Below are 21,487 nucleotides of genomic sequence, written 5' to 3' on the forward strand. Positions count from 1 at the left end.
TAAGGGCAATTTATCATGGCCAATCCACCTAACCTGCACATCTTTGGACTGTGGGAGGAAACCAGAGCACCCGGAGGAAACCCACGCACACACGGGGAGGATGTGCAGACTCCGCACAGACAGTGACCCAAGCCGGAATCGAACCGGGGACCCTGGAGCTGTGAAGCAATTGTGCTATCCACAATGCTACCGTGCTGCCCCAAGTCCTGTCTGGTGATTGGTTGTTATGTGTCGTGTGTGTTCATTGGTTATCCTGTGTGTCAATCACTGCCTGTCTGCATCTCATTATATACACGAGTGGATATTATGACATCTCCCCTTTTTGAAGTAAATTTTGGAACGTGGCGATATATATACATGCATGATTATATACAAGTGGTGAGTGAATGAACATATGTGCAGATACAGTATCAGGCAGATACAGAGCAAACTGAACAAAATTTACAAGATTTAAGTCTATAGATTCAGTCTTTGTGGCGGGCGACAAATTCTTGTCGATCGCCTCAGAGGTGATGGGGGGGACGCCGGCACTTGGACAGGCGGGATTGTTGCCATGTCGGTGGCCTCGTGTTGCGAGATGTCCGGAGGAGGCATGATGACATGCGGAAAAGTGCGGCCAGGCGGTGGGCAGGGAACTTTTCGTAGCGCCCTCCTGTTGTGCTGTAGAATGGAGCCATCAGCCATTTGTACAACAAAGGACCTGGGGGCAGCCTGCCTGACGACAATAGCTGGGGCTGACCAACCTCCCTCAGGCAACTGGACGCGAACAACATCGTCTGGAGCCAGCGCAGGTAGATCCTTGGCATGAGCATCATACGTGATCTTCTGCTGGTCCCTCGATCGCTGCACTTTCTGCAGCACCGTGAGGCGGTCAAGGTCTGGAACATGGATGGCTGGAACAGTCGTCCTCAGGTTGCGGTTCATGAGCAGCCACGCCAGAGACAAACCAGTCGACAGAGGTGTTGCCCTGTATGCCAACAGCGCCAGGTTGAAGTCCGAGGCGATTCTGCAGCCTTGCACAGCAACCGCTTGACAATATGGACCCTTTTTTCGGCCTTCCCATTTGATTGCGGGTAATGGGGACTGGATGTAATGTGACTGAAGTGGTAGGATCGTGCAAAGTCAGACCACTCTTGGCTGTAGAAACATAGGCCGTTGTCACTCATTACTGTGAGTGGTATCCCGTGCCTGGCAAACGTCTCTTTGCAGGCTTTAATCACTGACTTGGACGTGAGATCCGACAGTTTCACCACTTCCGGGTAGCTGGAGAAGTAGTCGACCAAGAGCACATAATCATGCCCATTTGTGAAAGAGGTCTATCCCCACTTTGGACCACGGAGAAGTCACGATCTCGTGCTGTTGCAGTGTTTCCTTGGGCTGAGCTGGTTGAAACTTCTGGCAAGTTGTGCAGTTGAGGACCGTGTTGGCAATGTCCTGGCTGATGCCAGGCCAGTAGAGTGCCTGCCGAGCTCTGCGTCGACATTTTGTCACCCCGAGGTGACCCTCATGGATCTGTCTGAGCACCATGGCTTGCATGCTTTGGGGAATGACGATTCTATCTAGTTTTAGAAGGATCCCCTCGACAACCGTTAACTCGTCCTTAACATTGAACAAATGGGGGCACTGCCCCTTTTGCCAGCCATGGGCAAGGTGTTGTATCACGCGCTGCAGTAGAGGATCTTTGGCAGTTTCTTCGCGTATCTGGACAACTCGTTCATCAGTGGCTGGGATGTTGCTGGCACACCTCTGCACCTGTGCCTCGATGTGGCGAATGAAGTCGCCCGGTTCACACGGCATGGTGATGGATCGGGATAGGGCATCCGTGACAATCAGCTGCTTGCCCGGTGCATAGATGAGTTCAAAGTCATATCGGCGGAGACAAAGAGGAATTCGCTGCAGCCGAGGTGTCATGTCATTTAAATCCTTCTGGATTATGTGGACTAAAGGCCTGTGGTCTGTTTCCACCGTGAACTTCGGCAGACAGTATACGTAGTCATGAAACTTGACTATTCCTGTCAGGAGACCCAGACACTCCTTTTCGATCTGGGCATACCGTTGTTCGGTCGGAGTCATGGCCCTGGAGGCATATGCCACTGGAGCCCAGGACGAGGAGTCGTCTCGCTGGAGGAGCACCGCCCCAATGCCATCCTGACTTACGTCTGTGGATATCTTGGTATCCTTGGTTGGGTCAAAGAACGCCTTCGCCTTCAGCTCAAACCACTCCGCTTGATGTGCGGGAAGCCACTGGAACACTGCCGACTTTTTAACGAGATGCCGGAGGGCCGTGGTGTGGGATGCCACGTTGGGAATGAATTTTCCGAGAAAATTTACTATCCCGAGGAAGCGGAGGACCGCCTTTTTGTCCTCTGGTGTCTTCATGGCATTGATTGCCAGCACCTTGTCGGCGTCTGGTTGCACACCTTGCTGTGAAATGTGGTCACCTAAAAAGGCCATTTTCATGAATCCTCTGGAAAACCTGTTTGAGGCGAGCAATGTGATCCTCGGGCGTCGTGGACCAGATGATCACGTCGTCCACACAGACTCGCACCACTTCGATGCCCTCCATATTTAGATATGATCATAGAATTTACAGTGCAGAAGGAGGCCATTCGGCCCATCGAGTCTGCACCGGCTCTTGGAAAGAGCACCCTACCCAAGGTCAACACCTCCACCCTATCCCATAACCCAGTAACCCCGCCCAACACTAAGGGCAATTTTGGACACTAAGGGCAATTTATCATGGCCAATCCACCTAACCTGCACATCTTTGGGCTGTGGGAGGAAACCGGAGCACCCGGAGGAAACCCACACACACACAGGGAGGATGTGCAGACTCCGCACAGACAGTGACCCAAGCCGGAATCGAACCTGGGAGCCTGGAGCTGTGAAGCAATTGTGCTATCCACAATTGCTTCACAGGAACCTTTCAGAGTTCCTGAAACTAGCAAAGATAAAATTCTTGATCAGGAGGACAAATTCCATGCCACGTGGAAGAAGTTCACAAACCTCTTTAAGGACCTGTTCGCAACCAGCAACTAACTACGGGGTGTAGCAGACATGAAGGGGGGGAGGGCGGATACGATGGGTGGAATGGCACAGAGGGAGGGGGTAGGCAATACTGCCGGGAGGAAAGGCAGCTCGCGTACGGTAGATGAGAGATTGGGAGGAACGGCGATGGCCAGAGAGGACATGGACCGCTCCCCAGGGAAGGCGGACCACCCTAAACACCTTCAAGAAGTCATATTGGGGACAGGACTCCCTCCCTCCCCCCCCAATCACAACAAACATAAATATGAAGATCTGACATGGATGTAAATCAGTAAATGGGGCCACGGGAGCCTTGGCCAGAGGTAAAGTGACAACTGGTTGTACAGAAGTCTATAAAGTTGTTGCTGCCCCTAGTTTCTTCATTTGTGGGTTTTGTCTATGGCTCTGTTGCTTGCTGTGTATAAATTTTGCTGCTAAATGTTAAATCCCAATAAAAAATACTTTTCAAAAACAAAAAGATATTAACAGGAAAATACAGGATAGATAAAGATAAACTGTGTCCAGTGGTTGGAGATTCTAGAACTAGGGTACATAGTTAGGGCTAAATCATTCAGGAGAGATGTAAGGAAGCACTTCGACACATAAAGGTTGGCCAGGTTTGGAACTCTCTTCCACAAATGGCAAGTGATGCTAGATCAGTTGCTAATTTTAAATCTGAGATAGACAGATGTTTTGTTAAGCAAAGGTATCAAGGAATATGGGCTAAAGGCAGGTAAATGAAGTTAGGCCACAGATCAGCCATAATCTCATTGAATGGTGAAGCAGGCTTGAGGGGCTGAATGGCCTAACCCTGTTCCTATGTTGCGGCTGCTAGGCTTTTGTTTCTGTGTTCCAGACATCCTGCAAGATCTAGCAAAGACAGGTGGGCTGGAAAGAGTCAGATGTATGTGTTAGGCTGGTGTTTAAATATGCTGCTGAGACCTTTGAACCCGCCAGCTGACAGCAAGTGAATGAAGCAGATCTCGACACACCAAGTGATTCCGTCCAATATTTGCCTGTGGATAATTAATGAGCTTCCAATTGCAGAATCGGGCGCGGGTTTCCGCTATTCTGGCCGGCAGAAAGAACATCGGCAGAACCCCTGTCGCCACCACACATAGTCACGAAAATTGAAAATTCCACCCAACATTTTGAGTCAAGGACGCCTCTTCATCAGAACTTCTTCGAAACGTTAACTGTTTCTCTCTCCACAGATGCTGCCAGATCTGCTGAGTACTTCCAGGACTTTTTTGTTATTTCCAATTTCCAGCATCTGCAGTATTTTGCTTTTATTGTTATTCTATGACAATGGAGGAGAGACAATGGCTGGAATATTTTAGCCCCTCCCACTGGCGAGATCCTCTGGTCCTGCCAAAGTCAACGGACTTTCGGCTGGCTAGCTGCATTTTCCGGACAATATGTGCTAAATAGTACAATTTTCCAAGAAGAGAGAGCTGGGGGTGTTTGTGTACAAATATTTGAAGGTGACATGATGGGCTAATAAAGCAGCTCATAAGACATTTGGAAATAGAGTACAAAAGCCAGGAAACTATTCTAAACCGATATAAAACACCAGTTCGATCCCAACTGGAGTATTGTGTCCATTTTAGGCACCATACATTATGTGAAGTCTTTCGACAGGGTATTGAAGAGAGTTAACAGAATGTTTACAGTTAGATGGATAGGGCTGGACAAGTTGTGGTTGTTTCCCTTAGAGCGGAGAAAGATAAGGTATATAGTCTATGAGGAAAGAATGAGTCACTGCTTGAAAGACTGTGATGTAGTCAATACAAGTTTAGTGGATTACAATGGATGACCAAAAAACAAGGTCAGTGTAACAAACTACTTAATTACATAACCGCATTACAATGTTAAATATGTTTCCACACTTAATCAGCTTTGGTTCAACTTCCTTAACTTATTCCAAACTAATTGTTCCAAAGGTCAAACTAATTATTTTAACTACTTCGGGGTCCTGTCATTTTGTTTCTTTCTGCTTTCTCCTGACGGCACTGACTCTTCCTTGAATAAAATAATTCCTCTAGGCACCAACAGGCCCCTTGTTATTCATGCAATTAGTTAATTACGTTTAACTCCTCAATCCACTCCCATACATCGTGGTGGGGTAACATCGAGGCCTTGATTTCCACAAGATTATGCACTTTGGGAATTTAGAAGGTGTTGCTTGGTTGTTAAAGGAATTCAAAACAAACCCAGGATGTCATTTAATTCTGAAGCCTATTTTTATAATGTATAAGAAGTGATTGTTGTAAATGGACGTTAGTTGAGCGCATTAGTGAATCGAGCTCAAAACGTTCAGGACCAATGCAGTGAAACAATATACAGCCGACAGAGTATTGGTGTGTATTTATAGAACAATTGAATATAAGGCAAAAACAAACTATTTTGACCTTGTACAAGGCCTTGGACATGCCTCAGTTTCCAGCATTTCACATGGTGGTGAAATGTAAGCTTTGGAAATGCTGCTGGAGAGGAATAGAAGATTAATTCCCAGTCTGAAACACCTTCTTTATCAAGGTAGGTTAAAAGTAATTGTATGCTGGAGAGAATTGTAGACATATGGATGATTTGATCAAGATTTATAATATGATAAAGAGAATAGGCTGAGTTTGAGAGATAATTGTTTGGATTAAATGGTTAAGGGAACCGGAGATCACAGTTTTAGCCTTGTGAGGCCAGACCTAGGTTGGGTATCAGGAGTCGATTCTTTTCTGAGAATAATGAACCTCTGAAAGAGGCTGCTGGCTTGAGACGGAATTCCTCCAAATGAGCGCTAGACTTGTTTCGTTTTTATAAATACATTTTCGAGTACCCAATTCTTTTTTTTCCAATTAAGGAACAATTTAGCATGGTCAATCCACCTACAAGGCACATCTTTGGGCAGTGGGGGTGAGGCCCAGGCAGGCACGGGGAGAATGTACAAATTCCACACGGACAGAGACCCAGGGCCGGGGTCGAACCCGGGTGCTCAGTGCTGTGAGGCAGCAGTGCTGACCACTGCGCCACTGTGCCGCCCGCTAGACCTGTTTCCGGCTGGGACGGCAATCACCTCATTCATTCACTGCGTTAAATGATCAAGGCCAGAATGATCTTGATTAGTTCAGATCATCATCGGGAGTTGGAGAGGAATTTCCCACATTTTATCCCAACATTTATTTTTGTCTCTTCCAGGTGCACTTTCAGGGAGGGTAGTAAGTGTATATTGCGGGGGACAGTCTCAATGGGGACAAAAGGGTCTTCCCCTGTCTTGGTATATTTGTAGAAGTTACTTGACCTGGCATACAGTCACACATCTCCATTATACATTATCCCATTCTTCATCCTTCCATGATAATATTTGTTTCTTGTTTAACCTTTGGCAACTAGGCTTACAGCCACTTTCTCTGGAATTCCTTATCGAGATCCCTCCATCTTGCTAACTCCCTCACTCCTTACTTCTCTTTTGTTTTGTTCCTGCAGCCCCAGCAATGTCTCACTACAATGGGCAAGATACATGGCTAGAGATTCTGATGTTTTCCTTGAAATGTTTACAGTCACACTTCACTTCACAAGGCAAACTTACAAGTGGGAGAAATGCACTTTGCTGCTCTATTTCCTTACTCCTTCTCCAGCCCCCAGTTGCCCTCATTCTGTTAACAACTCTATCTCAGAAACTTCTCTGCGTAGCTTCTTGCTGCCCCACCCTATCCAAACTCACGGTATCCATGAGATCTAATTCCTGATCCACCCCCTCCCCTCCCCGCCCCTCCCCATTAAATTACTGACTTCTTTATTTCCCTTCCTGGTCCCCATGCTAGCTGGCATTGTTAAGGCTTCCTTTTCTCAGGTATTTTTCAGTTCCCCTTCAAAACAGCAATCATTATTGCCATCCTTAAGAAAACCACCTATGCTGCTCCCTCCCGATTGCTGTAATCTTCCTTTCCTCTCATCAAATATGTTGCCTGGCGACCTGTTGCTGTACGTGGCGGATCCAATGGAGGGAATGGTGGAGGTCATGCAGATTCTAAGGGAGTTTGGGGAGTTTTCGGGCTATAAGCTCAATGTAGGGAAGAGTGAGCTCTTTGTATTACAGGCGGGGGACCAAGCAAGAGGGATAGGGGACCTACCGCTGAGGAGGGCGGAGGGGAATTTTCGGTATCTGGGGATTCAGATAGCCAGGAGTTGGGGGACCCTACAGAAACTGAATCTGACGAGGTTGGTGGAGCAAATGGAGGAGGATTTCAAAAGATGGGACATGTTACCGCTCTCGCTGGCGGGTAGAGTGCAGTCGGTCAAAATGGTGGTCCTTCTGAGGTTTCTGTTTGTGTTTCAGTGCCTTCCCATCGTGATCACTAAAGCCTTTTTTAAGAGAGTAGGCAGGAGTATTATGGGGTTTGTGTGGGCGAATAAGACCCCGAGAGTAAGGAGAGGGTTCCTGGAACGCAGTAGGGACCGAGGAGGGTTGGCGCTGCCAAACCTGGGGAGCTACTACTGGGCAGCAAATGTGTGGCGATGATCCGCAAGTGGGTTATGGAGGGAGAGGGGGCGGCATGGAAGAGGATGGAGATGGCGTCCTGTAAAGGAACGAGCCTGGGGGCGTTGGTGACGGCACCGCTGCCCCTCTCGCCGACAAAGTATACCACGAGCCCGGTGGTGGCCGCAACGCTAAGGATCTGGGGCCAGTGGAGACGGCATTGGGGTGCAATGGGAGCATCGGTGTGATCCCCGATCAGGGGTAACCACCGGTTTGTCCTGGGGAAGATGGACGGGGGGTTCCAGAGCTGGCATCCGGCGGGAAGAATGGGGGACCTGTTCATCGACGGGACGTTTGCGAGCATAGGGGCACTGGAGGAGAAGTTCGAGTTACCCCCGGGAAATGCCTTTAGATATATGCAGGTGAGGTCTTTTGTGAGGCGACAGGTGAGGGAATTCCCGTTGCTCCCGGCACAAGAAGTTCAAGATAGGGTGATCTCGGGTGTATGGGTCGGGGAGGGCAAGGTGTCGGAAATACACCAAGAGTTGAAAGAAGAGGGGGAAGCGCTGGTAGAAGAGTTGAAGGGTAAATGGGAGGAGGAGCTGGTGGAGGAGATCGAGGAAGGTCTGTGGGCTGATGCCCTAGGTAGGGTTAATTCCTCCTCCTTGTGTGCCAGGCTCAGCCTGATACAATTTAAGGTGGTCCACAGAGCGCACTTGACGGGGGCGAGGTTGAGTAGGTTCTTTGGGGTAGAGGACAGATGTGGAAGGTGCTCAGGGAGCCCGGCGAACCATGTCCATATGTTTTGGTCATGCCCGGCACTGGAGGGGTTCTGGAGAGGAGTGGCGGGAGCAATATCTCAGGTGGTGAAAGTCCGGGTCAAGCCAAGCTGGGTGCTAGCAATATTTGGAGTAGTGGACGAACCGGGAGTGCAGGAGGCGAAAGAGGCCGGCATTCTGGCCTTTGCGTCCCTAGTAGCCCGACGAAGGATCTTGCTAATGTGGAAGGAGGCGAAGCCCCCCAGCGTGGAGGCCTGGATAAATGATATGGCTGGGTTCATAAAGCTGGAGAGGATTAAGTTTGCCTTGAGAGGGTCTGCGCAGGGGTTCTACAGGCCGTGGCAACCGTTCCTAGACTATCTCGCGGAGCGTTAGAGGAAGGTCGGTCAGCAGCAGCAGCAACTTTGGGGGGGACGGGGGATGGGGGCGTCCTGGGAGGGGGGGGGGGGAGAGGGGGGACTGCCTGGGAGGGTGGATGAGCAAGAGATAACATGAAGGGTTGGGGAAACTGGCACGTACGGGTGAGGGCCAGTGTACAAAGCTGTGTAACTATATCATTTTGCCATGTATATATCTTGCTCTGCGCGATTTCTCGTTTTTTTTTGTTACGGGGGGGGGGGTTATAGTTTGTAAGGGAGAAAAATTGTGTTGAAAAACTTGAATAAATATATATTTTTTTAAAAAATATGTTGCCTGGCAGATTGGTGCTCCCGCTGTACTGAAACTCCTGTTTAATTCTCTTCAGTCAGCTTTCTGCCTTTCTCACAACTCTGAAACAGCCCGAACCAGAGCCACACACGATATCCACTACGGCTGTGGGGTGTTATGCATCTTTGTCCTTCCGGAGTTTTCGGCAGTCGTTTGATTATTCTTGTAAGATTTGAGTCTGGGAGACACACATTTCTCAAAAAAGGGTCTTGAGCTCAGAAGTGATTTTAAAGTAGCTTAATAAATAAATAAGCTTTATTGTCACAAGTAGGCCTACATTAACACTGCAATGAAGTTCCTGTAAAAAGCCCCTAGTCGCCACATTCCAGCGCTTGTTCGGGTACACAGAGGGAGGATTCAGTGGCGGGATTCTCCGACCCCCTGCCGGGTTGGAGAATCGCTGGGGGTGGGGGGGGGGGGGGTGGGGGGGCGGCGTGAATCCCGCCCCGCCGCTCCGACGCCGGCTGCCGAATTCTCTGGCGCCGGTTTTTGGGCGGGGGTGGAGATCACGCTGCGTCGGTCAGGGCCCGTTGGCAGTGGCCCCCCCTGGCGATTCTCCGGGCCCCGATGGGTCGAGCGGCCGCCTGTTTTCGGCCAGTCCCGCCGACGTGGATTAAACAAGGTCCATACTGGCGGGACCTGGCTTTGAGGGTGGCATGCAGAGTCCTCGGGGTGGGGGGAGCGCGGGGCGATCCGGTCCCGGGGGGGAGCCCCACGGTGGCCTGGCCCGCGATCGGGGCCCACCCTGCGGGTGGGTACTCTTTCCCTCCGCGCCGGCCTGTGTAATGCTCCGCCATGGCCATCGAGGAGAAGAAACCCCCTGCGCATGCGCAGGAATCATGCCAGCGGTTCTGCGCATGTGCCAGAACACGCTGGCGCTGCTGAGCATGCGCCAACTAGCGCCGGCCGGCGGAAACCCAACCACTCCAGCGCTGGCGTAGCCCCCAGAGGTGCGGAGGATTCCGCACCTTCCCTGTGGCCCGGCGCTGGAGTGGTTCACGCCACTCTTTGGTGCCGGTATGGCCTGACCTGCCGATTGCGGGAGAATCCCACCCCAGAATTCTCAGCTGGTACAGGAATTGAACCCGCGCTGCTGATCTTGTTCTGCATCACAAACCAGCTGTCTAGCCCACTGAGCTAAACCAGCCCTGGGAGAACAGCCCTATCGAGAAGCAACAGTTTACATGTAATGCATAATTTAAACAGACAGAAAGAAAATGTGGCCCGTGACAGGTGAGAGCAGTTTACCCGTCAAGGTGGAAGAATGAACGGGTGACGCAGAGTGAATGATGGTCTCTATAGCCAATGGCTGGTGGTGGCGGCTTGTTCTACTTTTTACCAAAGTGTTCGGGGTTCATCTCTGATCTTATTCTGTCATAGATGTTTGGAGTCATAGATGTTTACAGCATGTAAACAGGCCCTTCGGCCCAGCTTGCCCATACCGTCCAGTTTCTATCACTAAGCTAGTCCCACTTGCCCGCATTTGGCCCATAAACCTCTATACCCACCCTGCCCATGTAACTGTTTTTTAAAGGAAAAAATTGAACCCGCCTCTACCACTGCCTCTGGCAGCTCGTTCCAGGTGCTCACCACCCTCTGTATGAAAAACTTCCCCTCTGGTCTCTTTTGTATCTCTCCCCTCTCACATTAAACCTATGCCCTTTAGTTCTAGACTCCTCTATCTTTGGGTAAAGATGTTGACTATCTACCTTATCTATGCTCCTCATTATTTTATAGACCTGTCTAACGAAGGCTGCAGCCAGTATGGGCAGAATCCTCCGGCCGCGTCCGCCCGGCGACCTGAAAATCCCGCCCGAGCTCAATGGACTCCTCCATTGTCCGCTGCTCGCCCGTGGCATTCTTGCGACGGGCGGGGCGGAAGAAGCCAGCCCTGTTTCACTTTGAAAAAACTCCTTTCTGCCAAAGTGATCTATTTTTCTAAAGAGCCTGTTTTTAACCTTTTCTCAAATTTGTCTTTATGTATTGATCGTGAGATCCAACCTTGTCAGGAATGTCTGCGCTCGAGACATGCCCTATGCAAAGATAATTGGCCTCTCCGGTTCTGCAACCAACAAGCTGTGGTGGAAGCTTTCTTCGTAAGATTTCTACAATATATTATAAATTTCTTAAGATCTTATCGTTATTATACAGCAATTCTGGCAAATGCACATTCTGCACTCTCTCAAGGGCCTTTCAACCTTTCCGAAAGTGTGGTGAACGGAACTGGAATATTGGTTTTTGCTGACATTTTGTTGATGCATTAGGTGTTCTTATTATTCAAAATAATGGTCAAAGGAATCGAGGTGATATGAGGAAAGGAATCTTCACCCAGAAGTTGCTTGGAATCTGGAACAACCTTCCTGAGAGGATGGTGGAGGCAGGTTTGATCGAGGTATTCAAAAAGGAATGTGCAAGGTTATGGGGGACCAGGTAAAATGCTCTTTCAGAGAGTCTGTCCTCAATGGGCTGAATTGTCTCATTCTGCACTGTCAAGATTCTGTGATTCTGATTCTCCAGTGCTCAGTTGGTGGCACTATAGTCACTGCATCTGAAAGAAGTGGATTCAATTCCTACTGCAGAGACTTGGGCACAGAAATCAAGGCTGACACTCCATCGAAGTAATGAATGGGTTCTGTCTTGCTGTCTTTCAGGTGTGCTGTAAAGGCCCAATCTGCTGTTTCAGGTGGACATAAACAAACTCATGACACTATTTTGAAGAGCAGAATAGTTATTTCCAGTGACTTGGCAAATATTTATCCCTCAAATAACATCTCAAATCACATCCCTGGCCATTTTCCCCTTGCTGTTTGTCAGCGTGCTGTTTACAAATTGTGTTTATCACATTACAACAGTGACTACTCTGTCAAAAATACTACATTTGTTGCAAAGTGCTTTGGAACATACTGAGGTCGTGAAAGGTGAGGTGTGTGTGGCACGGACTGCGCCCTGCAGCAATCTGCTCTGAGACTTCGCCAGGTGTCAGTGCAACTTTTTATTTGAACAAACACTCTGCCGATACACCTGCGGTAAGTGTACCTTTTTGGACTGTATTCATTCTTGTTACGTTCATTGTAACCTAGAATTAAGCACTTTGTCTCAGATCAAATTTTAGGAAGGCTTTCGAGAGGGTGCAAAAAACATTTACGAGAATCCTTCTGGGAATGAGACTTCAGCTATGCGACTTTCTTTTTATTCTATCACGGGAGGTGGGTATCGCCGGCTGGGCCAGCATTTGTTGCCCATCCTTATTTGCCCTTGCGGTTTGCTAGGCCATTTCAGAGGGCAGTTAAGAGTCAACCATATTGCTGTGGGTCTGGAGTCACATGTCGGCCAGACTGGGTAAGGATGGCAGATTTCCTTCCCTAAAGGATATTAGTGAAGCAGATGAGTTTTCATGACAATTGATGATAGTCTTGTGGTCACCATTACTGGGACTAGGGGCGTGATCTAACAGCCCCGTCACGCCGGGTGCAAAAATGACGTTGGATAGCGGGAGAGGCCGAAATCGGGAACCACGCTAGGTGCCGATTGGTATCTAATCTAACCGCCCACTCCCTTTGGCCAGATCCGGATACCACCATGGCATGGCGATTGATTGATTGATTGATATTTATTGTCACGTGTACCGGAGTACAGTGGAAAGTATTTTTCTGCGGCCAAGGGAACGTACACAGTACTTACATAGTAGACAAAGGAATAAGCGACAGAGTACATTGACAGTGGTGCATCAACAAATAGTGATTGGTTACAGTGTGGAACAAGGCCAAAAAAGAGCAGCATAGGGCGTTGTGAATAGTGTTCTTACAGGGAACAGATCAGTCCAAGGGAGAGTCGTTGAGGAGTCTTGTAGCTGTGGGGAAGAAGCTGTTCCTATGTCTGGATGTGCGGGTTTTCAGATTTCTGTACCTTCTGCCTGATGGAAGAGTCTGGAAGAGGGCAAAGCCTGGGTGAGAGGGGTCTCTGACAATGTTGTCTGCCTTCTTGAGGCAGCGGGAGGTGTAGACAGAATCAATGGGAGGATGGTAAGCTTGTGTGATGCGTTGGGCTGAGTTCACCGCGCTCTGCAGTTTCTTGCGATCTTGCCGAGAAACCAATAATCACCAATGAAGCCCAATCTCCATACCATTAATGTGAAGGGCCCCTATTAAACGGCCACCCATGATTTAACCATCTCCCCAGCGAGCAGGCATGTGGGCGCTGGTGGTACACCTTTTAAAAACGTGAAGCGAGCAGAATGGCTGTTGTGAGGATCCGAAGAGGTGAGTAGCCATCTTAGAATTTGGGCAGTCAGCCCAAGGGCACTGGGGCCTCCGGGCTGGAGGGCGAGGGGCTCAGCACCAGCGAGTCCAACATGCCATGCCCCGGGTTGAGTATACCCATAATGGGTGTAACTCTAGCTGCTGCCTGTCTGTCCCATCAAAGACTCCCCATGACAGATCCCCATCTGTGGTAATATGGTCAAGGTCACTTGAACTCCCACTGACCGTGATGGTCGCTGGCCGCATAGCTGAAAGCTATTACTAATTGGGAGTGGGCAATTGTAGTAATGCGAGCACTGCACAAAGTGGATTCCCGTGGATAGGCAGTTGTTACTGCCTAGCATCTCAATCAGACTGTGATACCTGGACATTCTGCTTGAACTTCGGAGGCAGCAATGCCACAAAAGCCCCAGCCAACATTCAAACACCCAAGAGCTGGGCCACAGCACTGGGGACATCCCTGCGGCCAGAGGGTGGGTGTGTGTGGACTGGGGAGGGAACCAGTGCCTGGTGCAGGTAACGTTTCCTGCGTGTGTCTGGGGTACAGGGCCTGGGGCCCGGTGCCAAGGGTGCATCTGCAGGCTGTGTTGGATGGTGCCATGAGGGATAGCAGGGGATGTGAGGGTGGGGAGGATGGAGGGATCCGTGGCTTCGGGGTGCAAGCCACAGCTGATTGTCTGTTCCTCACCCTCTTTACAGATATTACATTATGGATGATATTGTGGACCCCACGGAAGCTGCCCTCACGGTGCTGCTGGCAGGCCAGGCGGCCAGATGCTGGTGAAGATCGCAGCAGTAGTGTCGACAGAGGCCCGAGGCTGTGGCCCATGTGCCCCACACTCTGATGATCTAGCTGCCCATCAGGCCAGGGAGGGAACGAGAGGGGGAGGCCGGTGACGGCCCAATGTGTACAGGTGTGCATGAAGTCACGGATGCCCTGTTTGCCTATGCAGCTGACTACATAAACTTTGACCTGGACCAAGCCCAACAAGATGCCCGAGCAGTCGGATTCCCCTCCAATGCCAGAATGCCCCAGGTCCAGGGGGTAATAGATGACATGCATGCCGTCTTGCACACACCGGGCTTTCTGGGAGCCCCCTAAATCAACAGAAAGGGGTTCCACTCCGTGAACGTCCAACTTGTGTGTGACCATGCCTTGAAGATCACGCACATGTGTCAACACTTTCCAGGGGGTGTGCATGCCAGCTACATCCTGGGAACTCGGAGATTCCCGGCATCTTCGAGTGAAACTCCAGGGTGACCAGGTGGCCTTTGGGGGATAAAGGGTACTCGCTTAGGACCTGGCTAATGGTGCCAGTATGGAGGCCGGTGACTGATGCGGAGACCTGATATAATGGGACTCATGGAGCCACCTGGGCTGTCATTGAGCAGTGCATCGGACTGTTGCAAACAACCTGGCACATCAGTGGGGCGATGTGCTGGAAGTGGAGGAGGAGGAGCATGCGGCCACCTCCGAGAAGGAAGGCGAGGAGCAGCTGGATCAGGAAGGGCTGGAGGACGAGCCCAGGAGGACCCACGAGACCAGCTGGAGGGTGGGGAACAGGCGGCGGAACCGTCCAAGGAGGCCCTCATCCTCGTCCACTTCTCATAGGATGTGGCTTCATCTACCAACGCACCCCCTCTTTCCATCCCTCCCACTGGCCCGCCACAACTATTCCCTCCCCCAACCCCATCGCCCTGTTCCACCCTCCAAGGATCTGTGTTACATCACTCCAGGGTGATGGGCCTGTGTCGGCACTGTCACTGGATCAATATGCAAGGTGATGATAACCCACCATGAGCTGAGCTCTGATGCTCCTCAATCTGTGCCATAGCCTGACTCCTGTCTGTCTGCTGACACCCATCACCTGCACGTTGAATGCTTGGGTGGGGAGGGGAGGGTCTGGTCCAGTAGCAGGGAGCCTGGGTGGCTTGGGCCTGGGGGAGTGGGTGGCAACTGGGGGAGGGTGGGGGGGGGGGAGTGCAGGTCAGCCCACAGTGCAGAATAACCTAACAGAGTCTTCACATGTCTCTGGCATAATGCTTTACAATGTTGTACAATCGAGACCCCAACTGTCCCTCGCCCCTGATGGTGCCGATGGGAGGCCGCCTCCCAATCCATGCCCTATCAGTGATCCTCAATGTGCTTGGCTCTCTGTGCTCTACCACTACGTCTAGGTGTGTCCCCAGGATGCACTCAGAGGTGGAGGCATGCTGCTGTTTGCCACGGTCTGTGGCCTTTGATGCCCCTGGGGTCCTCTGGGGGGCCTGGGACCGAGGGGCCCTTGCCAACTTGACGGTGGCACATGCCTGGCCGTGCCACCCTGTTCCGCACACTGACTTCGAGGCATGCCGTTGTGGGGCAGTTGGACGCAAGAGAGCTGGTGACTGGCGTCGTCTCCCTGTAGAGAAGATCTGTGTCAGCCTCCAACGCTCCCTTCTCCCGATCGGTGCCCATAGGACCCTGGGGGTCACCTCGAGACGGAGGAATAGCTGGATTGAGCTCCGGATGCCCTGTGTCATTTGGTTCTGGCAGCTCCCCAATGTCCGCACGATAATGCCAATGCCCCTCTGTGAACGAGCCATGCTCTGCAGTGTCGTGCCAATCTCCACCTGCACCTGGGACACTGTCCTCAGCGACTGGGACATACTCTGGAGCGCCTCAGCAATGCTTATCTGAGACTGGGACATGACCTGCCGCACCCTGGCAAGGTTTTTACCTGAGACTGGGACAGTCCCCCAGCATCTGGGACATGCTCCTCAGCGTTTCAACAATGTCCACCTGGGACCGGGACATGATCTGCAGGCATGTCCCCAGCGTCAAGGACATGCTGTCGAGTTCCTCAGCCATGGCCGTAACTGACTGAACAATGCCTTGGACACCACCTCTCATGATGCTGATGTCATGCTCAAGGCTCTCCATTGCGGTCGCCACCCTAGCACTGATGGCCCAATCTCCTATGCCCTTACCCTTTGGGGTTCCTCCAATCAGCTATTGACTTGCTGGAGTGTCACTGACATACCCCTCTGAATCTCATGGCTGTACCCTATCAACTGCATAAGCTCTGTGATAGCCTGGTCCAGAGGCTCGGCATCTGACTGGCACCCAACTGGGTCCTGGGATACAGCAGACCGCCCCGACTGCTGTCTTCCCGGACATTCCTGCCTCCATCTGATGTGCATCTCGTGCTCACCAGAATGTGCTCAGAAGCGTGTCCACTATTTTCGCCCACCGAAGTGTCTGTCTCTGTGCTGGTGGAGGGTGGGGATGACAACCGTTACGCATCGAGGGTGGCATTTTCGGAGCTCTCCTTCGAGGTGTTCTCTTGATCGGCAGGGGATGGAGCTACCCCAGATGGGCTGGCAATATCCAATGGAAATCCTGTGGGAGAAAGGACACATGGTAAGTGAGAGGAAAGGATCATTATGCTGGCATGAATAACTCACGTGTGACAGGTCATCTGGGTGCCCCCCCCCCCCCCCCCAAGCCTGGGACCGTTCCCGACGATTATGCACTAACCTCTGCGGCGATGAGCATCATGAGCCGAATGCTGCATGCTTCGCTACTGGGTGGGGGAGGCATGGCGGGTGACATGCGTGGGAAGCACTGCCAGGCATGGATGGGTGCGCTGGTATGTGCCATGGGGTGCTGGGCCATGGGCACTTCATTGTGCCGTTGGGTGGTGCCAGGCGCAATTGCTGGGAGCGTGGTGCCAGGTGCAGAGTCGCTGGGGTGAGATGGGGGTGGGGATGGTGGGCAGGGCCGGTGCCAGGGGGCCGATGTCAACTCACCCATATGGCCTGATGGAAGTCGTTGAGCTTCTTGTGTGACTTGGTGGGGGTCTTCCTGGTGACATTCCCTGAGCTGACGCCCAATTCCACTGCCTCCCAGGTGTCACCAGCTGCCCTGTGGCTGACCCTCCGCCTTCCTCGGGGAAACTGGGTGTCCCGCCTGGACTCAACCACACCTGGCCAGGCCAGGCCAGATCGGCATCCCTGAATTGTGGGGCTGGTCTACATGGTGGCATAGTTTTGGACTGTATGGGGTTTGCACTGCGGAATTGGTTTAAGTGCTGCTCCCCCTCGTTAGCCAGGTGCTGCCAGGCATGGGCCCGGCAAGTCAGTAGGCGGTACAGTCATTTGCAAGGTAAAGCCTGTGGGGCATTGTTTTTTAAAAAATAAATTTAGTGTACCCAATTAATTTTTTCCAATTAAGGGGCAATTTAGCATGGCCAATCCACCCAGCCTGCACATCTTTGGGTTGTGGGGGCAAAACCCATGCAAACACGGGGAGAATGTGCAAACTCCACACGGACAGTGACCCAGAGCCGGGATCGAACCTGGGACCTCGGCGCCGTGAGGCTGCAGGGTGATGCAACCATCAATTCACACGAGACGATTAGTAGAAGTGAACAGTGGTTTTAATAAGCTAGATCTGTGCCTGCCTGCGACTGCTCTGTACTGAGTGCCGCCTACCGGCTGCAGATCTATATACCTCCCCCGAGGGGACGGAGCCACAGGCGGAGCCCTCAAGGGCATCAACATAATACAATACAATACAGTGGTGAATTTTAGCAGCAATACGAGACCCTGGAGGCGGATTTCCTGGGGAAGACAAATAGACGGTCGTGAGGGGTCTCGTTCATGGCTGTGCAGAGGAGTGACCAAATGGAGCGGAGCGCGTCGGGGAGGACCACCTGCCAGCGGGAAACCGGGAGACTTCTAGACCGTAGGGCTAGAAGGACGGCCTTCCATACCGTCGTGTTCTCCCTCTCCACCTGTCCTGCTCGAGGCAATGCCCATACCGAGCAGATACTGATGCAGCTCATCGCTCATAAACAAGGAGCCCTGGTCACTGTGGACGTAAGTGGGGAAACCGAACCGGGTGAAGATATTATGCAGGGCCTTAATGACAGTGGCCGCGGTCATGTCGGGGCATGGGATGGCAAAGGGGAAACGGGAGTACTCGTCAACGACCTTGAGAAAATTCACGTTACGGTCAGTGGAGGGGAGGGGCCCTTTGAAATCAACGCTGAGGCGCTCAAAGGGGCGGGATGCCTTCACCAAGTGGGCCTTGTCTGGCCAATAGAAGTGCGGCTTGCACTGCGCGCAGACTTGGCAGTCCCTGGTCATGGTCCTGACCTCCTCGGTGGAGTCGGGCAGGTTGCGGGCCTTGATGAAGTAGAGAGGCCGGGTGACCCCCGGGTGACAGAGGTCATTGTGGATGGCCCGAAGTCGATCATCCTGCGCGCTGGCGCATGTGCCACGGGACAGGGCATCTGGGGGCTTATTGAACTTCCCAGGACGATACACGATATCGTAATTATAGGTGGAGAGTTCGATTCTCCACCTCAAGATTTTATCATTCTTGATCTTGCCCCGCTGTGTGTGATTGAACATAAAGGCTACCAATCATTGGTCGGTGACGAGGGTGAACCTCCTACCGGCCAGGTAGTGCCTTCAATGCTGCACAGCTTCCACAATGGCTTGAGCTTCCTTTTCGACAGAGGAGTGTCGAATCTCGGAGGCGTTGAGGGTACAGGAAAAGAAGGCCACGGGCCTGCCGGCCTGGTTAAGGGTAGCAGCCAGGGCGACATCCGACGCTTCGCTCTCCACCTGGAAGGGGATGGACTCGACCACCGCATGCATCACGGCCTTGGTAATGTCTGCCTTGATGGTGGTATGTGATCCGATCTGATCCGCCCGGAAGACCGCCACTACACTGCCTTTGAGGCAGATGGCCGCCTCTTCCACTTCCTCAGGGTCCCTTTCGGCGTCACCAATGGGGTCTCGGTATTCCAAAGAACGATGGACCGAATGGTTGACCAGTACGGGCTGCGGTCCACGTTCCCGTACTTGGATAACGTCACCATCTGCGTCCATGATCAGCAGGACCACAACCCTAACCTTCAGATGTTCCTCCAAATCACCCAAGCCCTCAATCTCACCTACAACAAGGAGAAATGCATTTTCCGCACAACCCGGCTAGCCATCCTCGGCTATGTCGTGGAAAACGGTGTCCTAGGCCGACCCCGACCGCATGCGCCCCCCTTCTCCATCTCCCCCTTCCCCACTGCCCCAAGGCCCTGAAACGATGCCTGGGGTTTTTCTCGTATTATGCCCAGTTGGTTTGCCAACTACGCGGACAAGGCCCGTCCACTCATTAAGTCCACCATTTTTCCCCTGACGGCTGAGGACCGCTTGGCTTTCAACCGCATTCACTCTCCTCACAGACCAACGGTCAGTTGCCTTCATGTTTAATAACACGCAGCGGGGCAAGATTAAGAACGACAAGATTTTGTGGTGGAGAATCGAAGTCTCCACCTATAACTACGACATCTTGTACACCCCTGGGAAGCTCAACGAGCCCCCAGATGCCCTGTCCCGCGGTATATGTGCCAACGTGCAAACAGACCGGTTACGGGCCATCCACAACGGCCTCTGTCACCCGGGGGCCACCCGGCCTCTTCACTTCATCAAGGCCTGCAACCTGCCCTACTCCACTGACGATGTCAGGGCTGTGACCAAATCTGTGCAGAGTGCAAGCCGCACTTCTATCGGCCGGACAAGGCTCACTTGGTGAAGGCCTCCCGCCCTTTTGAACGCCTCAGCATGGACCTCAAAGGGCCACTCGCCTCCACTGACCATAATGTGTACTTTCTCAACATTGTTGATGAGTACTCCCGCTTCCCGTTTGCAATCCCTTGTCCTGATATGTCTTCTCCCACTGTCATCAAGGCCCCGCGCAGCATTTTCTCCCTGTTTGGTTTCCCCGCCTATATACATAGCGATTGGGACTTCTCTTTTATGAGTGAGGAGCTGCGTCAGTACCTGCTCAGTAAGGGCGTCGCCTCGAGCAGGACTACCAGCTACAACCCCCGGGGGAACGGGCAGGTGTAGAGGGAGAATGCTACGGTCTGGAAGGCCGACCTTCTGGCCCTACGGTCGAGAAGTCTCACAGTCTCCCACTGGCTAGAGGTCCTCCCTGACGCGCTCCACTCCATCCGGTCGCTTCTGTGTACTGCCATAAATGAGACCCCTCTCAACCGTCTATTTGTCTTTCCCAGGACGTCGATCTCCGGGGTCACGCTCCCGGCCTGGTTAACGAAACCTGGGCCGGTCCTCCTACGGAAACACGTGAGGAGCCATAAGGCCGATCCCCTGGTCGAGCAGGTTCAACTTCTCCACGTGAACCCTCAGTACGCGTATGTGGCACACCGCGATGGACGACAGGACACAGTCTCCCTCTGGGACCTGGCTCCCGCGGTTACCCCCGCACCCATTATCACTGCGCCCATCCCAGCCACCGTTCACTGCTTCTCAGTGTCTCGTCTGAATTGATGTCTATCAGTTTTCAAAAAGGAACTGAAAATAAAAGAAAATTGCAGGGCAATGTGGAAAAGGCAGGGGAGTAACTCTTACAGATAGGGATGCTAACTGCGATTAAATGCTCTTCTGGAGATTTCACCCCACCACTTGCCCTGTGTTCCAGCCAAACGTCACTCAGCGCATCCATCCTTGTGATCAGCTGCTTTCCTACACCAACTGGAAAGCATTACCCAATTGGATGATGCTTGACTGTCAGCCGACCAGCCCCCTCCGCCTTCTGCATTTTCGATATATTTATATCTGGTCTTGAGAAATGTTCAATGAAAGTGAGAATGCTAAAACATTTTTTTTAATATCCGGAATATTTTTCTCCAGACTTATACACAGATTGATCTTCAATTCCTTGAGACTCTCGGTCAATATTGGAGGATTGGCAACCTCCAATTTTCTATTTACAGAGAACCAGCACAGGCATAATGGGCAGCAGAAGGGCAGCACGGTAGAACAGTGGGTAGCACTGTTGCTTCACAGCTCCGGGATCCCAGGTTCGATTCCCGGCTTGGGTCACTGCCTGTGTGGAGTCTGCATGTTCTCCCCGTGTCGGCATTGGTTTCCTCCGGGTGCTCCGGTTTCCTGCCACAAGTCCCGAAAGACATGCTTGAATGAAATGAAATTAAATGAAAATCGCTTATTGTCACAAGTAGGCTTCAAATTAAGTTAATGTGAAAGGCCCCTAGTCGCCACATTCCGGCGTCTGTTCGGGGAGGCTGGTACGGGAATTGACCCGTGCTGCTGGCCTGCCTTGGTCTGCTTTAAAAGTCAGCTCTTTAGCCCTGTGCTAAACCAGCCCCTTGGTTAGATAATTTGGACATTCTGAATTCTCCCTGTGTACTCGAACAGGTGCCGGAGTG

The 21,487-nt window shown here is 51.8% G+C and overlaps 1 protein-coding gene across 1 annotated transcript in view; it reads left to right on the forward strand.

Moving 5' to 3' along the window:
* The first annotated feature begins 5,473 nt into the window (after positions 1 to 5,473).
* The window catches only part of LOC140426792 (M-phase inducer phosphatase 1-B-like), an 81,312-nt gene continuing 65,298 nt past the window's right edge, over positions 5,474 to 21,487 (forward strand). The window contains exon 1 of the mRNA XM_072511971.1: positions 5,474 to 5,565. The gene's annotated coding sequence lies outside the window, so the exon portion shown is untranslated. The remainder of the gene's footprint in view (positions 5,566 to 21,487) is intronic.

Source organism: Scyliorhinus torazame, chromosome 7 (assembly GCF_047496885.1).
Source record: "Scyliorhinus torazame isolate Kashiwa2021f chromosome 7, sScyTor2.1, whole genome shotgun sequence".
In the NCBI taxonomy this organism is placed as follows: Eukaryota; Metazoa; Chordata; class Chondrichthyes; order Carcharhiniformes; family Scyliorhinidae; genus Scyliorhinus; species Scyliorhinus torazame.